The sequence below is a fragment of the Pleurodeles waltl genome, chromosome 9 (genome assembly GCF_031143425.1).
Source record: "Pleurodeles waltl isolate 20211129_DDA chromosome 9, aPleWal1.hap1.20221129, whole genome shotgun sequence".
Taxonomy (NCBI): domain Eukaryota; kingdom Metazoa; phylum Chordata; class Amphibia; order Caudata; family Salamandridae; genus Pleurodeles; species Pleurodeles waltl.
Genome location: NC_090448.1, coordinates 242233840 through 242251292, shown reverse-complemented (window position 1 = coordinate 242251292; position 17453 = coordinate 242233840).

The following is a 17453-nucleotide window of genomic DNA, read 5'->3' as shown; positions in this document are numbered from 1 at the left end:
GCTGTGTCTGTGCTACTATGTCCACACCAACCCTATCAAAGGGAACCCCAACCACTGGTAGTGGAATTAAGGGGACCTTTTTGTGTTCACCTGCCTTGCCACTGGCTTGGCAGGTGACACAGGAGTTGCAAAACTCCTTCATCTTTTAAGACATGTTGGGCCAATAGAAATGGCTGACTAGCCAATTCCAAACTTTGGTTGGGCCCAAATTCCCAGCTAGGGGAGTGCCATGGGCTAAGGTGAGGATGAATTCCCTGAACTGCTAAAGCAGTACCACTCTCCTAGTGGCCCCAGGTTTGGGGTCTCTGGCCTCAGTGTACAAGCGTCCCTCTCCTTCTGTGCTGCAGCTTGCTGTCTCAGGCCTTCAAGAGTTGGACAGGTCCTCTGTACTTGGCAAAGCTGGTCCCTAGAGGGCCCACCCCGGGCCCGGGAGCTACAGTTCAAGTTCCATGGGCTCAGTTCCCTCTGAGGTTGGTAAGGCTTCTTCCTGAGAAGAGGAGTCTTGAGCGTTTTGCTGTTCAGTAGCTGGTCTCCCAGTCGTCATGCCCTTCCTCTTGGAAGGTTGGGCCATAATTCCAGGCTCCAACACATCTCTGCTTTGTGCTCCGGTTTTCACACACACCACCTGCATGGGTTTTGAGTTCTACCTCAGCCAACGCTGAGGACTCCAGGTCATTCCCTATCCTTTTGGGATTAAAGTTTTTACCTTTGTACCCGTGAGAAGATTGTGCAAGTTTTTTGGGACCTGTAGAAGACTTTAATTTTTAGTTGGCTCACCACCCTTCCCCTGGTGAGGCTTAGGGCCACATGTAGCAAAGTTCGACTTGCAACTCGAAAATTGCGAGTCAATGCGACTCGCAATTTGCGAGTCGCAAATCCAAATGCAGGGGTCCTTGACACTTATTGCGACTTGCAAGGGGATCGCAATTGCCCACCTCATGAATTTTCATGAGGTAGGTCGCAATTTGTGACCCTCTTGGGAAACGAGATGCATTACAAAAACAAAAAATGAAACGTTTTTGTTTCATTTTTTCATAGCAGGCAGTAGTCCGTAGAAAAAATGTTTTCTGTGACATTCACAAAGGGGAAGGGGCCCCAGGTGGACCCCTTCCCGTTTGCGAATGTGTTACCACCAGTGTGACACTGGTGGTAACTGCGATTGCTTTGCGACCGCGGTCACAAAACAACCCTACATCGCACTGCGAGTCACAATTAGGAAGGGAACACCCCTTCCTAATTGCGAGTCGCAAACTTGTTTTGCGATTCGGTAACAATGTTCCCGAATCGCACATCTGGGTTTGTGCATCGGGAAGTGCTTTTTGCACATTGCAAAAAGCCAGATTCGCTGTTTGCGAGGTGCAAAAAGCTTCGTTCATGTGGCCCTTAGTAACCCCTTTCTTTTTGTCAACCCCAGTGGAAGTCTTGGTCACCCTAGTTTTGACCCAGTGGTCTGCCTTCTTTCTCCATTCTTGGGGAGGAACTGGACCTAGATATACCAGGGATTGATGCAACGTTTCGTTAAAGCAGTTACTTAAGATGTGTTCTTTCATAAAGAAATTATAAAGCCCATCATAGTCATGCACTTCACTTCCAGTTAACTATCTAGTGTTTTCACTGAGTAGTCGAGGAAGTCAATCCAGGCTTGGCTCGAGGTTTTATGACCCCTCCCCCCGAACCCATTTCTGTACTCCTCAGTGGTGAGTCCAAAGCCCTCAATCAGGGTAGCCTTCATGATGTAATAGGACTCAGCATCTGCTCCAGTGAGTGTGAGGAGTGTATCCCTACACTTACCAGTGAACAGTTCCCAAAGGAGAGCTCCACAGTGAGACTTTTCACTTTTCTCATTCCACAAGCCCTCTCAAAGGGTGTGAACCATTCGGTAATGTCATCACCATACTCATACTTGGGGACAATCCCTTTGTAGATCTTATTGTCATACGATTGCTCTCTTTCCCTAGTTATTAAGTTGCTGCCTCCATTAATAGGCGCTAGACCCAATTCTACTCTCTCTCTTTGAATAGCTAGGAGTGTATCCTCCAAAGCTATTCTTTTGGCCAACCTTGCTTAAAAGCTGTCCTCTTCACTGAGGCTGTCCTCAGTGGACTCAGTAGAACCTGATCCACCTGTGTGAGACCTAAGTGCTGTGAGTACCATCCTTGGGGACAGGGGCACAGAGGCCCTGCCCTCCCTAGTTAGGGTAGGAGGTGGGGAGTTATCGTCTTTCCTAACTTCCTCTTCTGAGGGGAGGTCATCCTCCTCAGAAGGGTGGACCTTTGAATACTCTGCCAAGAGCTCCTAGAGCTGGACCTTGGTAGGGTCGGAACCAGTTGTATTTAATACCTCTGAGTCTGTAGAAAGACCTTAGCTCTCCCATCTTGAGATGAAATTAAGGGGTCAGGTTGAACTCCACAACCATGTTCTCTGAGTTAATCATTATCCACTAAAGTTGGGGATTTCATGTAGGAACTAAACCTACTTCTAGATACTCTACCTCTAATTATTGTAACTTTTTAAACTTTAAAAGAAATCCTAAATGGGTCTTAACCACTTGGAAAATTGTTAATTCAAAAATCAATTGAATCTAAATGCAGTTTTGGAACTAAGTCATGTGATCAGACGTCGGCAGAGTAGTCCAGCAAATGAAAGTCGTAGACCCCGCCAATGTAGGAATCTGGATCTGTATATACTATACTGAAGTGAGCTATAGTATTTGAAGAGTCCAGGAGTTCCCCAGAGGATTTACAGAGGCTAAAGCAGATATATCTAATGCTTTCTTCTGTAGCAGTGTGGTTGAGCAGTTAGGCTTATCAGAGGGTAGTGCTAAGCATTTGTTGTGTACACATAGTCAAGAAATGAGGCACACACTTAATGACTAACTCCAGTCCAATTTTGTATGTATCAAAAAAATATAATTTATTTTATTTCTAGAACCAAAAGGATCTTTGTTGCAGGTAAGTACAGTTTCAAGAATGTATCACTTTCAAGTATCAAATGCACTGTGTAATTCACAGATATGAGTTTTCAGGTAAGTGATACTTTTCAATATCAAAAGTAGTCAGTTTCAAGAATGTATCAAATGCACTTTGTGTGTAATTCACAGATAAAAGAGTTTTCAGGTAAGTAATACTTTTCAATATCAAAAGTAGACAGTGCAATTTTCATTGAAGGCAATGCAGTCCTGGGGGGGAATAAGTACAAACACCATGTACAGGTAAGTGCTAGACTTACAGTTCCAGTCCTCAGGGGTTAAGGTGTCTACAGGGCAAAGTTTAGGGAGTCACCAAGGGCACACCACCAGCAACATAGGACCGGCTGGGTGGAGAGGTCAAAGTTGGTGTTGAGCACCCAACTGAATCCTATGGCGCCTGGGGACACTTGGAAGTGAACGGGTTGCAGGTAAGTACCCACAGTCTCAGGGCACTGGCCCTGAGGGGTTATGTTAGCACCAGTGTGGGGACGCAAGTAAGCATCAAACACACACCCTCAGTGGCACAGAGTCAGCCAGGTGCAAACACAGCGTCAGGCACCCAATGCTTTCCTATGATGAACTCTGGGTTTACAAAGAGGTTGCAGGCTTGGTCCAGGGGATCAGCTGAAGAAGACTAGCGGCTAGACAGGTAAGATGAAGCTCCTCAGGACGTTGATGGACCATCAGCTGGGATCCCCAAGCGCCAGGGGGCTGTGGGGTAGGGGTACCTTTAGGTGTTGGGTATCTTCACCAGATCCCGTCACAGTTAGGTGTGTCCTCTGGATTCAGGCTGCAGGCATCTTGGTGGTGGCCAGGAGGGGTAAACCCGGGGTGGGCTCAAGGTCAGAATCACCTGGGCACTCTCTCTGGTTAGGTGGGCCACCTGGACTCGGGCCGTGGGTGTCGGTGCAGAGTGGGCAGGACTCACGGATCCGGAGTGCTCTGTAGCCCCTGTTGGAAGTTTCTTTGGAAGTTTCTTTGTGGACAGGGCCGCTGTCCTCTGCATTTCTTGGTCCATAGGTAGGCAGGCAGTCTTCTAGGGGTTTACAGAAGTCGCTGGACCTGAAAGACGAGTCTTCTTCTTGTAGCAGGAGTCTTGAAGCTGCAGACAGGCCGGTAGGGCTGGGGCCAAATCAGTTGTTGTCTGGAGTCTCCACTGCTGGTGCGACTTTTCAGTCCTTCTTCTTTAAGGCACCAGGAATCTGAAGAGCAAGGTTCAGGGGTGTCCCTAAATACTAGATTTAGGGACGTTACAAGGGTCAGAGGGCAGGAGCCAATGGCTACTGACCCTGAGGGTGGCCACACCCTTCCTATGCCCGCTCCCTTTGGGAAGGTGGGCACATTCCTAACCCTGTTGGCTATCTCCCTCCAAACAATATAAAGGATTCTGCCAGGAGGGGTTTGCCTCAGCTCTGGGTACCATAGGGGTAGTCACAGTTAAGGTGGACACTCCTCTTGGTGTTTAGTCATTTTCCTGCCTGCCGGACCTGCCACTAAAAGTGGGGCTTGGTCTGGGGGGCGGGCATCTCCACTAGCTGTAGTGCCCTGAGGCAGCAGAACAAAGGGCAAGAGCATTGGAGGCTCACCACAAAGTGTTGCTGTTCCTGCAGGGGGAAGGTGTGAAGTACCCCCACCTAGAGCAGGTTTTGTCCCCGACCCCGGAGAGCACATAGACTCTCACTCCATGCGGTCAGAAACATTTCTGGTGGTGACAGGCTGGCATAGACCGGTCAGCCACACACAAGAGTGTTGGGTACATTTCAGGGAGCATCTCTAAGATGGCCCCTGCGTGCACTTTACAATAAATCCAACACTGGCATCAGTGTGGGTTTATTGTGCTGAGAAGTTTGATACCAAACTTCCCACCATTCATTAAAGCCATCTTGTAGCTGTGGAGTTCGTAATGACCAACTCCCAGCCCTTGTACTCAATTTGGCTACTCTGCACTTACAATGTCTAACAATGGACTTAGACACTGTCAGGGCAAATTGCTTATGCAGCTATGCCCTCACCTGTGGTGTAGCGCCTGTAAGGCCTGCTAGAGGGGTGACTTACCTATGCCACAAGCAGTGGTTTGTGGGCATGGCACCCAGGTTAGGATGCCATGTTGACTCTCCCCACCAACACGCACAATCTGCAATGACAATGTGCATGTGTTTGGTGAGGGGTCCCCTTTGGATGGCACAATACATGCTGTAGCCCTTAGGGACCCTTGGTACCACTGATCCTTTTCACAAGGAACTCAGCTGTGGGCCAGAAGAACGAGTTACTTACCTTCGGTAACGACTTTTCTGGTGGATACATTAGCTACCTGTGGATTCCTCACCTAATGAATACTCCCATGGCGCCAGCATTCGACGGAAATCTTCTTACTAGTCTCTGCACGTCGACGAGGACGTCACTCTAGCCCACACGACGCCGTCTGACGTCATACAGGCAATAAGAGGTCCTCGACGACGTGCGGACGTCAGTACCAATCATTTTTTACGTGCATGAGAACAACCAGGCAATGCAATGAAAGAGCAAGGCAACATCCCATTATATTGTAAAAATACACAACATTGCATGAATAACTGTAAATCTTTTATATATATATAACTCTCTCTTTTTAAAAATATATACACACATCAAGTATATACACAAAGATATATACATATATACATATATATAAATATATTATATACAACATCTATTGCACCCTCAAAGACCAAGAGGAGCGCACTGAAGGATTACTTGGTAAGACCAGAAAGGCAACGGGGAGGCGGGTGGGACCGTGAGGAATCCACAGGTAGCTAATGTATCCACCAGAAAAGTCGTTACCGATGGTAAGTAACTCGTTCTTCTGATGGATACAACTACCTGTGGATTCCTCACCTAATGAATAGAGTCCCAAAGCAGTACCACGCCCGGCGGTGGGTGCCTAAATTGTCAAACCAAGAAATCCTGCAGCACTGACCGTGCAAAATGGCCGTCTCTTCTAACCTCAGAATCCAAACAGTAATGTTTTGCAAAAGTGTGAAGGGACGACCAAGTTGCGGCCTTGCAGATGTCGACCACAGGAACACCCCTGGCCAAGGCCGAAGTGGCAGACTTAGCTCTGGTGGAATGAGCTCTAATGCCCTCAGGAGGATCCTTCTTTGCCAAAGAGTAACAGATTTTAATGCAAAGAACAACCCACCTGGATAGTGTTCTCTTGTGGACTGCCTTTCCTCTCCTCTTGCCCACATATCCAATAAACAGCTGATCCTCCAGCCTGAAATCCTTTGTTCTATCAATAAAGAAGCTCAACGCTCTCTTTGGGTCCAGACGGTGCAGTCTTTCTTCCTCTTTGGAAGGATGAGGCGGAGGATAGAACGTGGACAAAGTAATTGCCTGAGCCAAATGAAAGGGTGAAACAACCTTCGGGAGGAAAGCAGCCTTGGTCCTCAACACCACCTTATCCCCATAAAAAGTTGTATAAGGGGGCTTTACTGATAAGGCCTGCAACTCACTCACTCTCCTTGCTGATGTTATAGCTATCAGGAAGACTGTTTTCAAAACCAAATACCATAAGGGGCAAGAATGCATAGGTTCAAAAGGGGACCCCAGAAGGAAAGTCAGGACCAAGGACAAATCCCATTGCGGCATATCGAATGGCTTTGGAGGATATTTATTTAGAAGACCTTTCAGGAATCTGATAACAATAGGGGATTTAAATAAAGATGGTTGGTCTGGAAGACATATGAAGGCTGACAAGGCCGATAAATAACCCTTAATGGTAGCCACTGCACAACCTTTCTGCGCTAGAGACAGAGCAAAAGACAAAACGTCCGATAGATGAGCATGCAAAGGATCAATCTGCCTCTCTCCACACCACGCAACAAATTTAGACCATCTATTAGTGTAGATAGATTTAGTGAAGTGTCGCCTGGCCGCTAATATAACATCCACTACCTCAGGCGGGACAGAGAAGGAACTCAGGTTGCCCCGTTCAATCTCCAGGCATGTAGGTGCAGACTCTGGAGGTTGGGGTGTAGAACCTGCCCCTGCGACTGCGAGAGGAGGTCTGCCCTGAAAGGGAGACGGAGCGGAGGGCACATTGAGAGTTGGAGAAGGTCGGAGTACCATACCCTCCTTGGCCAATCCGGAGCTATTAGGATGACTAGAGCCCGGTCCTGGCGAATCTTCCTCAATAGTCGAGGAATCAAGGGTATGGGAGGAAACGCGTAAAGCAACTGGCCGCACCAGGTTATTTGAAACGCGTCCCCCAACGCTCCCTGCATCGGATACTGGAGGCTGCAGAATAACGGACAATGCGCGTTCTCTCGAGTGGCAAACAGATCTACCCGAGGAAACCCCCACCTCTGGAAGATTAAACGGACTTGATCTGGATGGAGACGCCACTCATGGTCTGCCGAGAATTGGCGACTGAGACTGTCCGCACGCACGTTCAAGACTCCGGCCAGATGGTTTGCTATCAAGCAAATCTGATGGTCCTTTGCCCAGGACCATAGTCGAAGAGCTTCTCTGCAGAGAAGGTACGACCCCACTCCTCCCTGCTTGTTTATGTACCACATCGTGGTAGTATTGTCCGTTAGGACCTGTACCGACTGACCACGAAGGGAATGGAGGAAGGCCTTGAGAGCCAGACGCACAGCCCGTAACTCTAACAGATTGATGTGAAACATCTGTTCCTCTGGAGACCAAAGACCTTTGATCTCCAGATCCCCCAGATGAGCTCCCCACCCTAGAGTGGAAGCATCCGTTATGACTGTGGCCACTGGTGGCGACTGCTGGAACGGCTTTCCTTGTGAAAGATTGTTGCTTGCAATCCACCACTTCAAATCCACAGCAGCATCTCTGGAGATCTTGACAGTACTCTCTAGATCCCCTTTGTGTTGAGACCACTGCCTTCGGAGGCACCACTGAAGAGCCCTCGTGTGCCAGCGAGCATGCGTGACCAACAGAATGCAGGAGGCAAACAGACCGAGCAGACGAAGGACCTTGAGGACTGGAACTACCGCTCCATTTCGAAACATTGGAACCAAATCCTGAATATCTTGAATCCGCTGAGGCGGAGGAAAGGCCCGACCCAATGTTGTATCCAGTACTGCCCCTATGAACAGGAGGCGCTGAGAGGGCTCTAGGTGAGATTTGGGCTCGTTCACCGAAAAACCCAGGTCGAACAACAACTGGGTTGTTGACTGCAGATGATGCGACACAAGCTCCGGGGACTTGGCTTTGATCAACCAGTCGTCCAAGTAAGGGAATACTGCTATCCCCTTTCTTTCTGAGTTCTGCCGCAACCACCGACATCACCTTCGTGAAGACTCGAGGTGCTGAAGTAAGACCAAACGGAAGGACCGCAAACTGATAGTGTTGCGATCCCACCACAAACCGGAGATACTTCCTGTGTGACTTGAGTATCGGGATATGAAAGTAAGCATCCTGCAAGTCGACAGACACCATCCAGTCTTCCTTGTTCAACGCCAAAAGCACCTGTGCTAGGGTCAGCATCTTGAATTGTTCCTGCTTGAGGAATCAATTCAAGATCCTCAGGTCCAGAATTGGTCTCAAACGACCATCCTTCTTGGGAATCAGGAAATACCTTGAGTAACATCCTCGACCCCTTTCCTGCTCTGGGACCAACTCCACCGCGCCCTTGGAAAGGAGGGCTTGTACCTCCTGTTCTAGCAACAGGAGGTGTTCTTCTGAACAATAAGAAGGGCGGGGCGGGATGAGGGGCGGGAACTCCCGAAAGGGAAGGGTGTAGCCTTTTCCCACAATACTGAGAACCCAAGTGTCCGTTGTAACAGTCTTCCATTTGGTGAGAAAATGCTGTAATCTTCCCCCTACAGGAGAGGAGTGATTGGGAAATGGTGGAAGCCTAAGGCTGCTTCCCCTGCTGCACCCCGCCAGAGGACGAGGAAGAGGCAGAGTGCTGCTGAGAGGCTCCTCTGGTGCGGACCCTACCTCTCCGCCTGAAAGATCTATAGGGATGGGAAGAGGCAGGTTGCTGATATCTTCCCCGAAAGGAAGAGGAGGAAGAGCCACGCCCAAATCCTCGAAACCTCCTGAAAAATCTGGAAGAGGCCGTGGAAGAAGGAGCTTGGAGCCCTAACGACTTAGCCGTGGCCCTGCTTTCCTTAAAACGTTCCAAGGCCGAATCAGCCTTGGCTCCAAACAGTTTGTCCCCATCAAACGGGAGATCCAACAATGTGGACTGTACATCTGCAGAAAAGCCCGAGTTACGGAGCCAGGCCTGTCTCCTTGCCACCACAGTTGTGCCCATTGCTCTGGCTACCGAGTCGGTGGTATCCAGTCCCGTCTGGATAATCTGGGTCGCAGCAGCCTGGGCATTTGAGACAAGATCCAAAAGACCCTGGGGAAGCTCTGTAAACGATGAGGAAATGTCAGCCATCAGAGCATGAATATACCTCCCCAGGATACAGGTTGCATTGGTGGCTTTTAACGCCAGACTGCAGGACGAAAAAAATTTCTTCGACTGCGCTTCTAGCTTCTTTGAATCTCTGTCCCCAGGCACCGTCGGGAAAGAACCAGGCGCTGACTTGGATGAACAGGAGGCCTGCACCACCAAGCTCTCCGGCGTAGGGTGCCTAGATAGAAACCCAGGGTCAGTCGGAGCCGCCCGATACCTCCTGGCCACGGCTCTGTGAACTGCTGGGGAAGATGCCGGCCTCTTCCACACCTCTATCACCGGATCCAGCAGAGCGTCATTAAATGGCAACAGAGGCTCCGCCGCAGCTGAGGCCGGATGTAGCACCTCTGTTAAAAGGTTTTGTTTAGCCTCCACCACCGGCAAAGGCAGGTCCAAAAAACTAGCTGCCTTCCGTACCACTGCATGAAAGGAAGCAGCCTCCTCAGTATATTCCCCCGGGGACGAAAGATCCCACTCAGGGGAAGTGTCCAGCCCACTGGCCGACTCCAGTCCACGCAGCCCATCACCCGAGTCCTCTAGCTCTCCTTCCTCCAGGGCTCGTTGGTACTCCTGCTCTTCTAATACACGGAGAGCACGTCTCCTGGAATGAAGTCGCTGTTCAATACGCGGAGTCGACAATGCCTCCGCCGAAGTCGAAGATCGGCGCCGATCTTCAGAAGCCACCGACGCCGCGTCCGGCGCCACAGGTAACTTCGGCGCCGACAAAAGAGCAGCTGAAGCAGATGGACCCACCGGAGTCACAGGCCGAAATCCCGACTTCGACGTCGACGGGATGGAAATCCCCGGGGCCAATCCTTCTGAAGCCACCGGAGCGGCCACCGGCGCCGACACTGGCGCCGAGCCCACGTTCCCAAAAGGGAGAAAGGGCATAAAGGGTGCCGGCCGAAGAGGCGCAGGATCACCCAAAGAAAAGGCCAAAGGCCCAGCCGGAGCACCCCCTGGAGCCATCTGTTGGAAGATGGCATACATCGCATTCAAGAATGCGGAACTATCGGCTGCAGGGGTGGGAAAAGCCGGATACTGAGGTGCCTGTCTCGGAGGCGACCCCGACGCCGGCCTCGGCGTCTGCGCCGGAGAAAACACCTGAGGCTCCAATACCTCAATCACCGACGCCTGTCCAGGTGAAGTCGGAGACGCCGGAGAGGGCAACGGCGTCGAAGGATGCGGCGTAACCGTGGGACTGATCTCCCATGTCCTTCGGCGCCGATCCGAAGACCTGGAACGAGACTCCTTCGAATGACGCCGAGATTCTCTACGGCGCCGGGAGTCTCGATGACGCCGATGTCTTGGAGAAGAAGACTTCTTGTGATGCTTCTCCTTCGATTTAGCCATAAACAGCTTCGCCTCACGTTCCTTGAGGGCCTTTGGATTCATGTGCTGGCATGAATCACAAGTCGAGACGTCGTGGTCGGAGCTCAAACACCAAAGGCAATCGGAATGAGGATCCGTCACCGACATCTTGCCTCCACACTCACGACAAGGCTTAAATCCAGACTTTCTCTGCGACATTATTACCACAGCGAAAGACTACGCAGCAAAAATACACTGTAACCAAAAAAGTTACAGTTGCTCCCTCGAAGATAACCGTTTCGAATGCACGGAAAAAAGGGAACTGACGTCCGCACGTCGTCGAGGACCTCTTATTGCCTGTATGACGTCAGACGGCGTCGCGTGGGCTAGAGTGACGTCCTCGTCGACGTGCAGAGACTAGTAAGAAGATTTCCGTCGAATGCTGGCGCCATGGGAGTATTCATTAGGTGAGGAATCCACAGGTAGTTGTATCCATCAGAAGTGTGCCAATTGTGAAAGAAATGTTGCAGTTTAAGGAACAAACACAGGTGCTGGGGCCTGGTTAGAGGGATCCCGGCACACACACAGTCAAGTTAGCATCAGATATCTGGCAAAAAGTGGGGTGGGGGTGACCATGCCAAAAGGGGCACTTTCCTATATCAGGCCTTAAGCTATAGAATTAATTCCCAAACTATCACAAAATATATTACTCCATGGTTTAACCCTGGTTTCCTTAATTTTGCTTCAGACATGTATGACTGTCAATGGGCAAAATCTAAATTGCAGGTTGAGGAGCAACTTTTCAAGGAAGGGGTCATCCAGTAATTTGAAAATCTGGTAAAGTTATATGGTGTTCCAAAGTATGGATTCTTTACGTTTTTACAAATGAGACAGTTTTTAGGGTAAATTTCACTAAACGGTATTTGGTTAACAGGTATACCTTGTATGTTGAGAGAGGCTGATTTAGAGATTGGTGGATGGGATACTTTGTTACGAATGTGACATATATCCTGTCCACCGTATTACAAGTGCCGTAAAAAATAATGCACTTGTAATACTTTGGACTGGATATCTGTCATGTTTGTGATCGAATATCCCATCCTCCAACCTATAAATTGAGCCCTAAATCTTTAACTAAAGGCATATTCTTTAACATTTGCTCTGCTATTGCACATACAGCTGATGTACGTGCAATATATCTTACAGAAAATGGTTATCAGCACAGTTAAATACTATTATCAGATTAGCTGGTTCCACCTCATTTTAAAATTATACAAGCAGGCAGTCAAGATAAACTCAGAGGTGGTGTAGCAGTTATTTTCCTTGATTCTATCCATTAAAAAAAGCTGAACTTTCTAAATTGTCCATCATGAGGCCTCCTAGTGTTATTTATGCAAAATAACAATCATATATTACTTTTCTGTAGGTTTACCACCCTCCCCAAGCCTCACCAGTCTCACTAAATATGTTTTTTATGAAGACTTAAGTTTGTAAGGAAAACGTCATCCTCCAAGATGATTTACATGTATGGGTGAATACCACCATGTGCCAATCAGCTAATTTCAAACAAACAGTAAGCCTCTTCACATTTAAATTGATTTCAACAAACAAACTCACTCAGCATGCCATCTGACCCAATATTTTCAAATATCAAAGGCATTACAGTCAATAAACATACACTTTTAATATAGTCAGATCATATGGTGATTCCTATTAAATTTAAATAGTCTACTGATAACAAAAGAACCTCTCTAAAAACAACAGGAGAAAAACAAAGTGAGCCTGGAAATAATTTTCTGCCTGAGAATATAAAGAAATTCAAAGAATTTCAGAAAAATCTCACTGGCAAAGAAATATCTGAAGATACAAACTGACTGGTATCTGACCTTATAATTCCTATTTTGTTTTAGATCTTATCAATCAAAGTAAATTCAGTCATAAAATACATTTAACCCTTTGCTTTTTAAGAAACCTGTCTCCATTAAATAAGAGCTGCTCCAGATTGAGCGCAAATAGCGTAAAACATATGAACCGCGTTTAAAAACTGTATTCTCAAACAAAATTCTAAAGAGTACCACAAGCAGACCAAACAAGCTAAACGTTCCCTTTTCAGTTATTATATAATGTCCCTAATCTCTCTAAAGAAAATGTTACCCAGTAAAAGAAAGCTAATCTTCTGAATGGAACCAAGTACAAATTACTCAAAATACAATACCTATTCTGTGTGGTCATCTTTCATCTTGTTTCACCAAGATAGAAAACAATTAGACACAAAGCTTAGACGGACCCAATATTCAGATCTAATATTCCCTTGGTGGTAACACAGGATGAACTGGGTTTGGTTTCTGACAAGTTTTTTCCAACTTTAGAGTCCATACCGAGGGATACGATTATACTAAGGCATCCCTCTGGTTCCTCTTTTGGTATCCACCCTGCAAAATTTATGAAAGAATTATCACTTGGCACGATAAGGAAATATGTGTCATTTTCTGTAACTTACCTGAAATTGGTATAGTACCCAACATTTGGAAAATGGCTGTTCTTAAACCATTACTTAAACAAAATAAAAAAAATAAAACATTTTTTTGAACCCGGCCATTTTCCATCTTCCTTTTTCTAATTTGTTGTAGAAAATGGTCTCTTTACATCTCCTCAAATATGTTGAGCTAATCAACCTATCGGATATTGATCAAGCAAGATTCATAGTGGGCCACTGTACAGATCTTGTTGTAGTATCAGTGCTTGATGACCTATGAATGATAATGGATGCCAAAGGTCTAGGAGCCTTGGTTAACTTGGAACTCTTGGCCGTGATATGACCAGATCATATTTGAAAGACTATACATTATGGGGCTCAGAGGACCTTTCTCAGTTTGGTTTAAATAATTTCTATAAACAGAACACAAAAAGTCTTTCTTCCCCTTTTCTCATCCTTTGCAAAAGAAACTTGTTACTGCGCATTACAGGTATTAAGTTTATTTCAGTCACTTTTCAATATTTATATGTGCCCACTCACCTCGGTTACTGCATAGCCTTGGTATAATTTTTTTTTTTTTATGTACACAGATGACAGTCGATTTCTGGATTGTCTCCAGACACAAATCAATCTAACCTTTCAACTACAAGTCTTTAGGCAACCAGATGGTGGACGCCTACAAATTAATAAAATTAAATTCTGACAAAACTGAAATACTTCTAAAATCACCAAAAATCTGTATCAGGGACTTGATGTGGCCAACTATAATGGGGCAACCACCCCTAACACTTTCTTCAATATGTAATTGAGGAATCCACCTTGACTCTAGTCATAACTTCTCCGCTCTGGTAGCTTATGTGGCAAAGTCTGGCTTTTTTTCATTGCTTCAACCTATCTCACCGCTTTTAGATAAGGAATGAAAATGTCACTTACCCAGTGTGCATCTGTTCGTGGCATCAGTCGCTGGAGATTCACATGTTCTGCATAGCTCGCCATCTGGTGTTGGGTCGGAGTGTTACAAGTTGTTTTTCTTCGAAGAAGTCTTTCGAGTCACGGGACCGAGTGACTCCTCCTTCTGTCTCCATTGCGCATGGGCGTCGACTCCATCTTCGATTGTTTTCCCCGCAGAGGGTGAGGTAGGAGTTGTGTTGTAGTAATAGTGCCCATGCAATGGAGTGACTAAGTATGTACCTATTTAAGGTTAAAATAATATATATACAAATGTACAAAGTTGAAGCTAACTTCCAAACTGCTACAGGCTCCCGGGGAGGTGGGTGGGCACATGTGAATCTCCAGCGACTGATGCCACGAACAGATGTACACTGGGTAAGTGACATTTTCAGTTCGATGGCATCTGTCGCTGTAGATACACATGTTCTGCATAGACTAGTAAGCAGTTATCTCCCCAAAAGCAGTGGCTCAGCCTGTAGGAATGGAAGTGGTTTGAAATAATGTTCTTAACACGGCTTGACCTACTGTGGCTTGCTGTGCGGATAACACGTCTACACAGTAGTGCTTGGTGAACGTGTGTGGCGTAGACCATGTGGCTGCCTTACATATTTCTTGCATTGGGATGTTTCCTAGAAAGGCCATGGTAGCACCTTTTTTTCTGGTTGAGTGTGCCCTTGGTGTAATGGGCAGTTGTCGTTTTGCTTTAAGGTAGCAGATTTGGATGCATTTAACTATCCATCTGGCTATACCTTGTTTTGATATTGGGTTTCCTGCATGAGGTTTTTGGATCGCAATAAATAGTTGTTTAGTCTTTCTGATGTTTTTCGTTCTGTCAATGTAGTACATTAATGCTCTTTTGACATCTAATGTATGTGGTGCCCTCTCAGCTACGGAATCTGGCTGTGGGAAGAACACTGGTAGTTCCACTGTTTGATTTAGGTGGAACGGTGAAATAACCTTTGGTAAAAATTTAGGATTAGTCCTTAGGACGACTTTATTTTTGTGTAGTTGTATAAAAGGTTCTTGTATTGTAAACGCCTGAATTTCGCTTACTCTTCTTAGAGATGTAATGGCGATGAGAAATGCAACCTTACAGGTTAGGAACTGTATTTCGCAAGAGTGCATGGGTTCAAAAGGTGGACCCATGAGTCTTGTTAAAACAACATTTAAGTTCCATGAAGGAACAGGTGGTGTTCTTGGTGGTATAATTCTTTTAAGGCCTTCCATGAATGCTTCAATGACTGGTATCCTATATAGGGAAGTTGAATAGGTAGTCTGCAGGTATGCAGATATTGCCGCAAGGTGTATTTTAATGGAAGAGAAGGCTAGGTTAGATTTTTGTAAGTGAAGCAAGTAACCCACTACGTCCTTTGGAGTTGCGTGTAAAGGTTGGATCTGATTAGGATGGCAGTAGCAGACAAACCTCTTCCATTTACTTGCATAGCAGTGCCTAGTGGACGGCCTTCTGGCTTGCTTTATGACGTCCATACATTCTTGGGTAAGTTTAAGTGTCCGAATTCTAGGATTTCAGGAGCCAGATTGCTAGATTCAGAGATGCTGGATCTGGATGTCTGATCTGTTGGTTGTGTTGTGTTAACAGATCCGGCCTGTTGGGCAATTTGATGTGGGGTACTACTGATAGGTCTAGCAGTGTTGTGTACCAGGGTTGCCTTGCCCAAGTTGGTGCTATTAAAATGAGTTTGAGTTTGTTTTGACTCAATTTGTTTACCAGATAAGGAAGGAGAGGGAGAGGAGGAAAAGCGTAGGCAAATATCCCTGACCAGTTCATCCATAGGGCATTGCCTTGGGACTGCCTGTGTGGGTATCTGGATGCAAAGTTTTGGCATTTTGCGTTCTCTCTTGTTGCAAACAAGTCTATTTGAGGTGTTCCCCAGAGTCTGAAGTAAGTGTTTAGAATTTGGGGGTGAATTTCCCATTCGTGGACCTGTTGGTGATCTCGAGAGAGATTGTCTGCAAGTTGATTCTGGATCCCTGGAATAAACTGCGCTATTAGGCGAATGTGGTTGTGAATTGCCCATCGCCATATCTTCTGTGCTAGAAGGCTCAACTGCGTTGAGTGTGTCCCCCCCTGTTTGTTTAGATAATACATTGTTGTCATGTTGTCTGTTTTGACAAGAATGCATTTGTGAGTTATAATTGGTTGGAAAGCCCGTAATGCTTGAAAAACTGCTAGCATTTCTAGGTGATTTATATGCAGTTTTGTTTGATGTACGTTCCATTGTCCTTGTATGCTGTGTTGATCGAGGTGTGCTCCCCACCCTGTCATGGAAGCATCTGTTATTACGCATTGTGGCACTGGGTCTTGGAATGGCCGCCCTTTGTTTAAATTTATACTGTTCCACCATAGAAGCGAGAGGTAAGTTTGGCGGTCTAATAACACCAGATCTAGAAGGTGACCCTGTGCTTGTGACCATTGTGATGCTAGGCACTGTTGTAAGGGCCTCATGTGTAGTCTTGCGTTCGGGACAATGGCTATGCATGAAGACATCATGCCTAGGAGTTGTAATATCATCTTTGCTTGTATTGTTTGTGTTGGATACATGCGTTGTATGATCTTGTTGAAATTTTGAATTCTTTGTGGACTTGGAGTGGCTACTCCTTTTGTTGTGTCTATTATGGCTCCCAGGTATTGTTGTACCTTGCACGGCAAAATGTTGGATTTTGCAAAGTTGACGGTGAAACCTAGTTTGTAGAGGGTTTGTATGATTTGATTTGTGTGTTGTAAGCACTTTGTTAGTGAATTGGTTTTGATTAGCCAGTCGTCTAGATACGGGAATACATGTATTTGCTGCCTTCTGATGTGTGCAGCCACTACTGCTAGACATTTTGTAAAGACTCTTGGTGCGGTTGTTAAACCAAAAGGCAATACTTTGAATTGGTAATGTATTCCTTTGAATACGAACCGTAGGTATTTCCTGTGCGACGGATGTATTGGTATATGGAAATACGCGTCTTTGAGGTCTAAGGTTGTCATGTAGTCCTGTAGTTTTAGCAATGGTAACACTTCTTGTAGCGTGACCATGTGAAAGTGGTCTGATTTGATGTAGGTGTTTAGTATTCTGAGGTCTAGGATTGGTCTCAGTGTTTTGTCCTTTTTTGGTATTAAGAAGTACAGTGAATAGACTCCTGTGTTTGTTTGTGTGTTTGGTACTAATTCGATTGCATTCTTTTGCAATAGTGCTTGAACTTCTATTTCCAGAAGTTCGGAATGTTGTTTTGATAAATTCTGTGCTTTTGGTGGTATGTTTGGAGGGAATTGTAGGAATTCTATGCAATAACCATGTTGGATAATTGCTAAGACCCAAGTG